Here is an 8,771-nt window from a genome sequence, read left to right on the forward strand (position 1 = left end):
GGATGGAAACACAAGCTATCAGCTTGCCTGAAACCTCCCACAGGGACCCTTCCAAAAGTTAAAGACACAATTGTAGCCTTCTGGGGGCGGGGCTTCACATGGCTCTGAGGGTGTGGGAGACTGAGGGCCGTGACATGTTTTTTACTTCTTCTGATAGTGTTTTACTCTTTGTGAAAGGATACTAAAAGCAAGGCTAGAATAGTGATGAATGACCACACTGATCTTTCTCAAGGATGTTTTCAACTCTCTGGTCTTAAATGGTAATAGTTTGGGAAAACTGCCCAACTGATGCAACTAATGCAATATTTAAAGTATCCTATACTGAGGCCTTGTTGGGTCTGGGATTTGATTTTACCCTACTTGAAAGCTAGGAAGTTAGCTTGTTGCTGTTTCATGGGTAGTAGAAGACATGAAACCCCTGAGTCAGAGACAGGAAGTTATCACCCACAGACAGGAAGTAGCATGAACATCAGCATACTTACATTGGCTCTCTTGCTCCCAAGTTTGAATATATTGCATTTTCGGTTACTATTTCTTTCTTTCCACCAAATTTGGTTGATGCTTTTTTTCCATAACTATTCCTACAAAGGATGGAGATCTCCTTGACCTATAGGTGAATTTAGAGTTTAAAATGAGGCAAAATGATAAATTCAGATGGTGTCCAAGTTTCTAGCTCTAACCTTTTTCTACATCAGTGTCAAAATGAGTTATATTTTTGTTTCCGTTATGTATGACCAAGCTCTGTTTCCCTTCCTTTTCTTATGCACTTTAGCAATCTCCTGATATGTTACTGAAAATATATTCTTCATATCGCCTGGTAATATTCTTATCTTCTGCATAGAATTTGAATCTGGTATAAAGTTATTATGGCACTAAGAGAGGGTCACTGCCCAAGAATATAAAATTACAATATTAAATACAAAGGGGTTTTTAAAAATTAGATTAATAATTATTAACTTGATACTATATGCAGTGATTAGAATCCTTTATGTGTATTACTTTACGTAATACTCATAAGAATCCTGAGTTAGGTACTTTTATTTATTTGGTGAAGAAGCTGAGATGAAGGGAAGGTAAGAGCATATCTATGGTCACACTGTTCTTAATCATTATTGATTGATCAAATAATTTCTTGCGATAGGAACTTTCTGTTTCCAAGACATTGGAAGTATTGTCTAGTGGCCACTGCTGGTGCTTCATCCAGACTCCTTCCAGCCCCTTCTCCTGCATCTCTTTCTGTCCTTAATGTGTTTTTGGCTTCCAACAGCTCACACCAGTGTGACTCTTTTTCCGATGACTGCCCTTGGGCTATTGCACGTGATTTACCTGCAGCCACAGACACGTTTGGGAGTTCTGCCCACCACCAGAAACTCCCAGCCCCTGCCTGGATGGAGACTGATGGATCCAAGAGCATGAAACCTAGTCCTTTGCAGTGGGTTGGGGAAAACTCCAAAGTGTCACTCATGTTCCAGAGATCATGTGGGATAAGGTTGATGTTACCCTGCAAAGAACTTTCTCTGAGGTTACAGCCATGCTTGGCTTCCGTCTTTCCTTGTCCTGTGTCACTTTCTCTTGGTAGCATCTCCTGAATAAGCCACTTGCGCATGAAATCCTCGATTCTGGGTCTACCTCTAGGGAACCCAACATAAGAAAACATAAAATAACAAAATGTATTATGTTATTACCAAAACATAATACATTCTTAATTTCCTAAAATGACATTTAATTAAAAAATATATATATTATATACGTATATAATATATATGTATAACTGAATCACTGTGCTGTACATCTGAAACTAACATGATATTGTAAATCAACTATAATTTTAAAAATCATAGTTAAAAATTTTAAGTATCGCTATTAATATTCAGAAAATGCCTGGGAATTACAACATCATATGGACAGAAATATTTCTATTTTGAAGATGTTGCCATTATGGAACAGGAGGAATCTTGTTCTAGAAAAGACTTTCACTTCAGGAAAACATATGCATTTCCAGTCTGGTCTCTATTGAAGGCACAGTAAAAAAAAGATTAGCCTTTACGGACTTGTAAAATTTGAAGTATCTGGTATTATGATAAGACTTTATGAGAAAATAATAGCCACTTATAACAGTTTCCCACTCTGATGTAATCAAGACTGCACCGTCTTTTCTTAGCTACCTTGAAAAAGGAATTTTATTTCTTTCTAAGGAGTCATTCATCTAAAATAATACTAATAAAAAATAAAGCTCTAAAGAGCTTAAATGGTGAGTGTATTAACTCCTTTCTTACCTGCATGTTCCTTTCCCCTGGAGCTCTTATTATGTTTTTTCTTTAAAGAAAAAATACATTTGTGCAAGTCAGCTCTAAAAATGGTGCAAATAGAAAAATGAAAGTCTCTCTCTTTACATGAATGGTGCAAAAGCAACCACAGAAACATAGAGGAGGCAATGTGCATTCATGGGGTTGAATCCCCCCAGCTGCCCCCCAAAAATCCGGTTGACTAGGTGGAGGATCCTGAGAAGGTGAGGTGGAAAGTCAAGTGGGAATCAGTTGGCTGAAGGTCCTGAGCACTGGACAAGAGTTTAGACATTATTCCTATAGACTGCAGGGAGTACCCATGTTTTTGCACCGGGAGGGTAAATTAACATCTGTTGTGTAAATATTAGTCTGGAATGATGGATTAGAATGGGACATTTAAAGGGGAGACCTCTGAGTCAAACAGTTCAGAAAATATTATATTGTGCACAAATAAGACGTCAGTTGAGTTGGTGGCCATAAAAATGGAAACAAAGGGACAGACATCAGAGGTGCTGTTCAGAAAGATTCAGTGTAGGGTCTCTTTGATTACGGAGATGTGGAAAAAGGAGGGTGGGAATTATTGTGAGTGGCTGAACAGAAAAAATTGTGGTATTAGGAGATCATGAGAATTTGTCTTAAGTCATCTTTATCTCATCCCTACCAAGAAAGGTATCATAGACCAATGCCGAATATGGACTTACAGATCCATGGAGCCCAAAGGGAAGCAGTATGGGAAAAGGACAAGCCATCTAATTTCAGACAAGAAGTAGGAAATGCAAAATTTTTGCACTGAAGTGTCAGTTGAAACTTAAAGTTTGTTCTCCAACTTCAAACCAGGTCTCCAGGAACAAACAACTGTCATTTCAGTTTCATGTTTGAAAATTTAATTCGATACGGAAAATGGTAAAGCTTTAAAAATGTTTAAAAACATAATATCCACCAGCTCCTTCCTGCACATACACTAATTTACCCTATGACGTTTAATTTAGAATTAGGTTTGCAAGTATATATCACTTTAAAGGTTGACTGTTTTCTGTAATGCGTTTGCTTAGAAGATTTGTTTTGCATCAGAATTCTTATTTCAAATAAAAATTTTCCTTAAAGCATGATATAAAAATCAGATTCAAAACAGAATTGCTGTGCCTGATCTGGGGAGAAGGACGGGTAGTGAGTGGATCTGGAGGTGTTTCTCTGCCCTGCCAGCCGCCAGTTTCCCTGCAGCCCTGAAGCACTTTCTGTTTTCGCTCTAGGCCCTTTCTACTCAAAGTGTGGTCCATGGGTCAGTAGCAGCTTGGTAAAGATTCCAATTCTCAGGCATCAGAGCTTGCATTTAACAAGATCCCTAGGTAATTTGATGCTCTTGAAAATTTAGGAAGCACTGCTTTCAAGTATATAAATCGCCTGGGAAGCGGATTCAAACACGGATTCCCAGGCATAGCAACAGGTCTGTGGTGGAGCATGAAATTTTGCATGTTTAACAAGCTCCCAGGTGAGGCTGATACTATTGGTACTTGGACTATGACACGTTGAGTAGCAAGAGGCTAGGGCAGTGGTTCTCCGATGTTGGCGTGTGTGAGAATCATCTGAAGGTCTTGTTAAACATGGCTTTGCTGGGCTTCAGCTCAGTTTCTGATTCAGCAAGTGGGGCCTGAAAATTTGCATTTCTAACAAGTTCCCAGGTGATGTTGATGCTGCTGTTCCAGGAAACACACTTTGGGGACCCCTAAACTAGAGCACCTGTCTCATCACTGGGATAAAGATGCCACTGGGTAATCACGGGGTACCTTGACTTATTTTCTTAAGTAAAAAGCGGTAAAGGGTAAAAAGGTGGAAGTCTCTTCCCTCAGGGATCTCAGAGTCTAGTTCCAAATACAGAAAAGTAAGCAAACACCTCACATACGTCACGTGCACGGAGCTGAGAGTAGAAGAGCCATGACCTCAGGCTCCGCGTCGGTATCTGAGGGGGCCTGGGAAGGTTTCATCTGCTTGTCTTAAAGCTGGAGCAGAACGTGAAAAGAGTCTGATTGCTTAAATTATCTGTGCTCTATGCAAGACACATTCTTTAATTTGAGATCTTGAGAATAGCCGTGAATTTTCCATTCAGTTATGCGTTTGTAATGAACAATACCCTCAGTCTTTTATAAGGCAGGGTGGGATGGGGTCGGGGAGTACGGTTAGGAGTCAGGGTTTTGGAGGAGGGCAGTGGGAGCAGGGATGAGCCCGCACAAACCCTCTCTGAGTCTGGGAGAAGAGTCAAGCAACACCTGGTTGTCTCTGGATCTTTGCCTCTTAAAATAAAAAGCCAAGCCTCTGATGTTGGCTGCTACCCCGGTCACAGGAGGGAATCCCCAGGATCCTGCTTTTGAAGGAATGCAGTTCTTAAGCCCTAGGGCTGAAGGGTGTGACTTCTTCCAAGGAACCACAGGTGTCTTAGGCAGATTTTTTTCAGATACAAGGGACTAGAACCCCAAACAGTCTGGCTTTAAACCAAAAAAAAGGGAATTTATTGGTTTGCCTAATAGAAACGTATAGAGGGAGTTCAGGAAGAAAAGGTTCTGGAAATTCCAAGATGTTACCAGAGTTAGTAATTTTCCATATTTTAATTTTGCTTCAGCTTTTTATCTATTGCTTTGACTGAAGCAGGTTCTTTCCACGTAGGGGCAAGTGACCCCAGCAGCTCCAGGCCTGCATCCTAGCCTCTCTGCAACCCTGGAGGAAAAGTGCTTCTCTTTTCCAATAGTTCCAATAAAATTCCCAAATAGGGACTGAATGGGCCTCCTTGAGTCAAGAAGTTGTACTACACTGAAAGCCTGGGTCACATGCCCTCTCATAGACCAGGTCCCCCAAACCACATAGAATGAGACGGGAAATAAAACCAGGTTGCTTGTACTGGAAGCAGAATGAATGGACGCTGGTCAGTCAAAAAGCAACAGCTATCATTCGACCAGGAAGAGAGCAGGGCCTCATCTAAGTCTCAGAATGCATCCTAGCAGATTCAGAGTATCATAGTCTCAAGAAGCAAGTCAACAATTTATTTCTTGAACTGTGTGCTGGGCATTCATCCAAAATTAGGTTCAGGGTCTCCCAAAGCAAAGCCAAAGTCATTCTACTCCCAGTGTCTATTTCATGGTAGCAACAGTGTCTCTGGGCCCTTACACAAATTCTTCAGGTAACAATTTCCTGGAACCATTCCCAGGTTTCACGTATGAGACAGACACTATGGGATGGTGTTAATGGCCAAAATTCTGAAGGCTTGTTGCCCAGGTTCAAAGCTCAGCTCAATCACTTCGTGGCTGTATATCTGGGGCAAGTTACTGAATGTGTTTCTGTTTCAACTGCCTTATTGATAAAATGGGAATAAGAAGGGGACCTACCTTGTACAGTTGTTAGGAACATTAAATAAATTAGCGACTGGTAAAGCGCTTTGGACAATGTTGGTTTTCCAGGACAAAGTCATTTGTCCACCCTAGACAACCTCCTCCAGCCACAGAGTAAGTGCTCAGTGAATGTTAGGAGTTAAGACAATTATTCTTACTATCCCAGCCCCAGCTCTCATGGGAAATTCCAAAACACAGTAAAGGAGCTCTGGGGCTTCCCTGGTGGCGTAGTGGTTGAGAGTCTGCCTGCCAATCAGGGGACGCAGGTTCGTGCCCCGGTCCGGGAGGATCCCACATGTTGCGGAGCGGCTGGGCCCGTGGGCCATGGCCACTGAGCCTGCATGTCCGTAGCCTGAAAAAAAAAAAAAAAAAAAAAAGAAAAAAAAAAGTAAAGGAGCTCTGGTTACCATAGAGTAATGATAAAAGGTAAAGCACTTGTGAGTATATTAAGCAGCTAACATATGCTTAGGGTATGTCGATGTGATTGTCAATGACCAAACATTCCCAATACTCTCTCTTTTAGCTCTTGGTTTCTTAGCATACTGCCATTCTGGGATCAGTAAGATGTCTCCCAGGGGCATTACTGAAGAGACATTTGCCCCTTAAGAAAGACACTTGGCCTGGAAGGTTGAGGTGGAAAAGGGAGGAGGGCAGAGTACAGATGAGTGACTCTTTCTAAATGCACCGTAGGCTTTCCCCACTTTTTGGATGCCTGCTGGGCCTCCGCACTGACTCGGAAATCCAAGCTGCACTAATATCACCAGAAGAAAGAGTTGGTCTCTTTTCTCTTGTGAGAACCTTCTAGTGTACCTCTCCCTCCTATTGCCTTTTTCTTGGGCTGATCTGAGTCACTTCTGGTCCTCTGTGGGCCCTCTGGGTTCTCTTCCCCTTCCCCTCTATAAGATGGATTTCTGTATCATGGAGATGAGGCACACATATGTCCAGTGAGGAGCAAAGAGCGGTTGCATCAGTAGTTTTGTTTTGGTTTGTTTTGACATCTTTATTGGAGTATAATTGCTTAATAATGGTGTGTTACTTTCTGCTTTATAACAAAGTGAATCAGTTATACATATACGTATGTTCCCATATCTCTTTCCTATTGAGTCTCCCTCCCTCCCACCCTCCCTATCTCACCCCTCTAGGTGGTCACAAAGCACCGAGCTAATCTCCCTGTGCTATGCGGCTACTTCCCACTAGCTATCTACTTTATGTTTGGTAGTGTATATATGTCCATGTCACTCTCTCACTTTGTCCCAGCTTATGCTTCCCCCTCCCCATATCCTCAAGTCCATTCTCTAGTAGGTCTGTGTCTTTATTCCTGTCTTGCCCCTAGGTTCTTCATGACCATTTTTTTTTCTTAGATTCCATATATATGTATTAGCATACGGTATTTGTTTTTCTCTTTCTGACTTACTTCACTCTGTATGACAGACACTAGGTCCATCCACCTCCCTACAAATAACTCAATTTCATTACTTTTTATGGCTGAGTAATATTCCATATTGTATATATGTGCCACATCTTCTTTATCCATTCATCTGTTGATGGACACTTAGGTTGCTTCCATGTCCTGGCTATAGTAAATAGAGCTGCAATGAACATTTTGGTACATGTCTCTTTTTGAATTATGGTTTTCTCAGGGTATATGCCCAGTAGTGGGATAGCTGGGTCATATGGTAGTTCTATTTTTATTTTTTTAAGGAACCTCCATACTGTTCTCCATAGTGGCTGTATCAATTTACATTCCCACCAACAGTGCAACAGAGTTCCCTTTTCTCCACACCCTCTCCAGCATTTATTATTTGTAGATTTTTTGGTGATGGCCATTCTGACCGGTGTGAGATGATACCTCTTTGTAGTTTTGATTTGCATTTCTCTAATGATTAATGATGTTGAGCATTCTTTCATGTGTTTGTTGGCAATCTGTATATCTTCTTTGGAGAAATGTCTATTTAGGTCTTCTGCCCATTTTTGGATTGGGTTGTTTGTTTCTTTGATATTGAGCTGCATGAGCTGCTTGTAAATTTTGGAGATTAATCCTTTGTCAGTTGCTTCATTGGCAAATATTTTCTTCCATTCTGAGGGTTGTCTTTTGGTCTTGTTTATGGTTTCCTTTGCTGTGCAAAAGCTTTTAAGTTTCTTTAGGCCCCATTTGTTTATTTTTGTTTTTATTTCCATTTCTCTAGGAGGTGGGTCAAAAAGGATCTTGCAGTGATTTATGTGATAGACTGTTCTGCCTATGTTTTCCTCTAAGAGTTTGATGGTATCTGGCCTTACATTTAGGTCTTCAATCAATTTTGAGTTTATTTTTGTGTATGGTGTTAGGGAGTGTTCTAATTTCATTCTTTTACATGTAGCTGTCCAGTTTTCCCAGCACCACTTATTGAAGAGGCTATCTTTTCTCCACTGTGTATTCTTGCCTCCTTTATCAAAGATAAGGTGACCATATGTGCATGGGTTTATCTCTGGGCTTTCTATCCTGTTCCACTGATCTATATTTCTGTTTCTGTGCCAGTACCATACTGTCTTGATTACTGTAGCTTTATAGTATAGTCTGAAGTCAGGGAGACTGATTCCTCCAGCTTCGTTTTTGTTTCTCAAGATTGCTTTGCTATTCGGGGTCTTTTGTGTTTCCATACAAATTGTGAAATTTTTTGTTCTAGTTCTGTGAAAAATGCCAGTGGTAGTTTGATAGGGATTGCATTGAATCTGTAGATTGCATTGGGTAGTAGAGTCATTTTCATAAAGCTGATTCTTCCAATCCAAGAACATGGTATATCTCTCCATCTGTTTGTATCATCTTTAATTTCTTTCATCAGTTTCTTATAATTTTCCGCATACAGGTCTTTTGTCTCCTTAGGTGGGTTTATTCCTAGACATTTTATTCTTTTTGTTGGTAAATGGGAATGTTTTCTTTATTTCACTTTCAGATTTTTCATCATTAGTGTATAGGAATGCTAGAGATTTCTGTGCATTAATTTTGTATCCTGCTACCTTACCAAATTCATTGATTAGCCCTAGTAGTTTTCTGGTAGCATCTTTAGGATTCTCTATGTATAGTATCATGTCATCTGCAAACAGTGACAGCTTTACTTCTTCTTTTCCGATT

This window comes from Phocoena phocoena, chromosome 7, assembly GCF_963924675.1.
Source record: "Phocoena phocoena chromosome 7, mPhoPho1.1, whole genome shotgun sequence".
Classification (NCBI taxonomy): domain Eukaryota; kingdom Metazoa; phylum Chordata; class Mammalia; order Artiodactyla; family Phocoenidae; genus Phocoena; species Phocoena phocoena.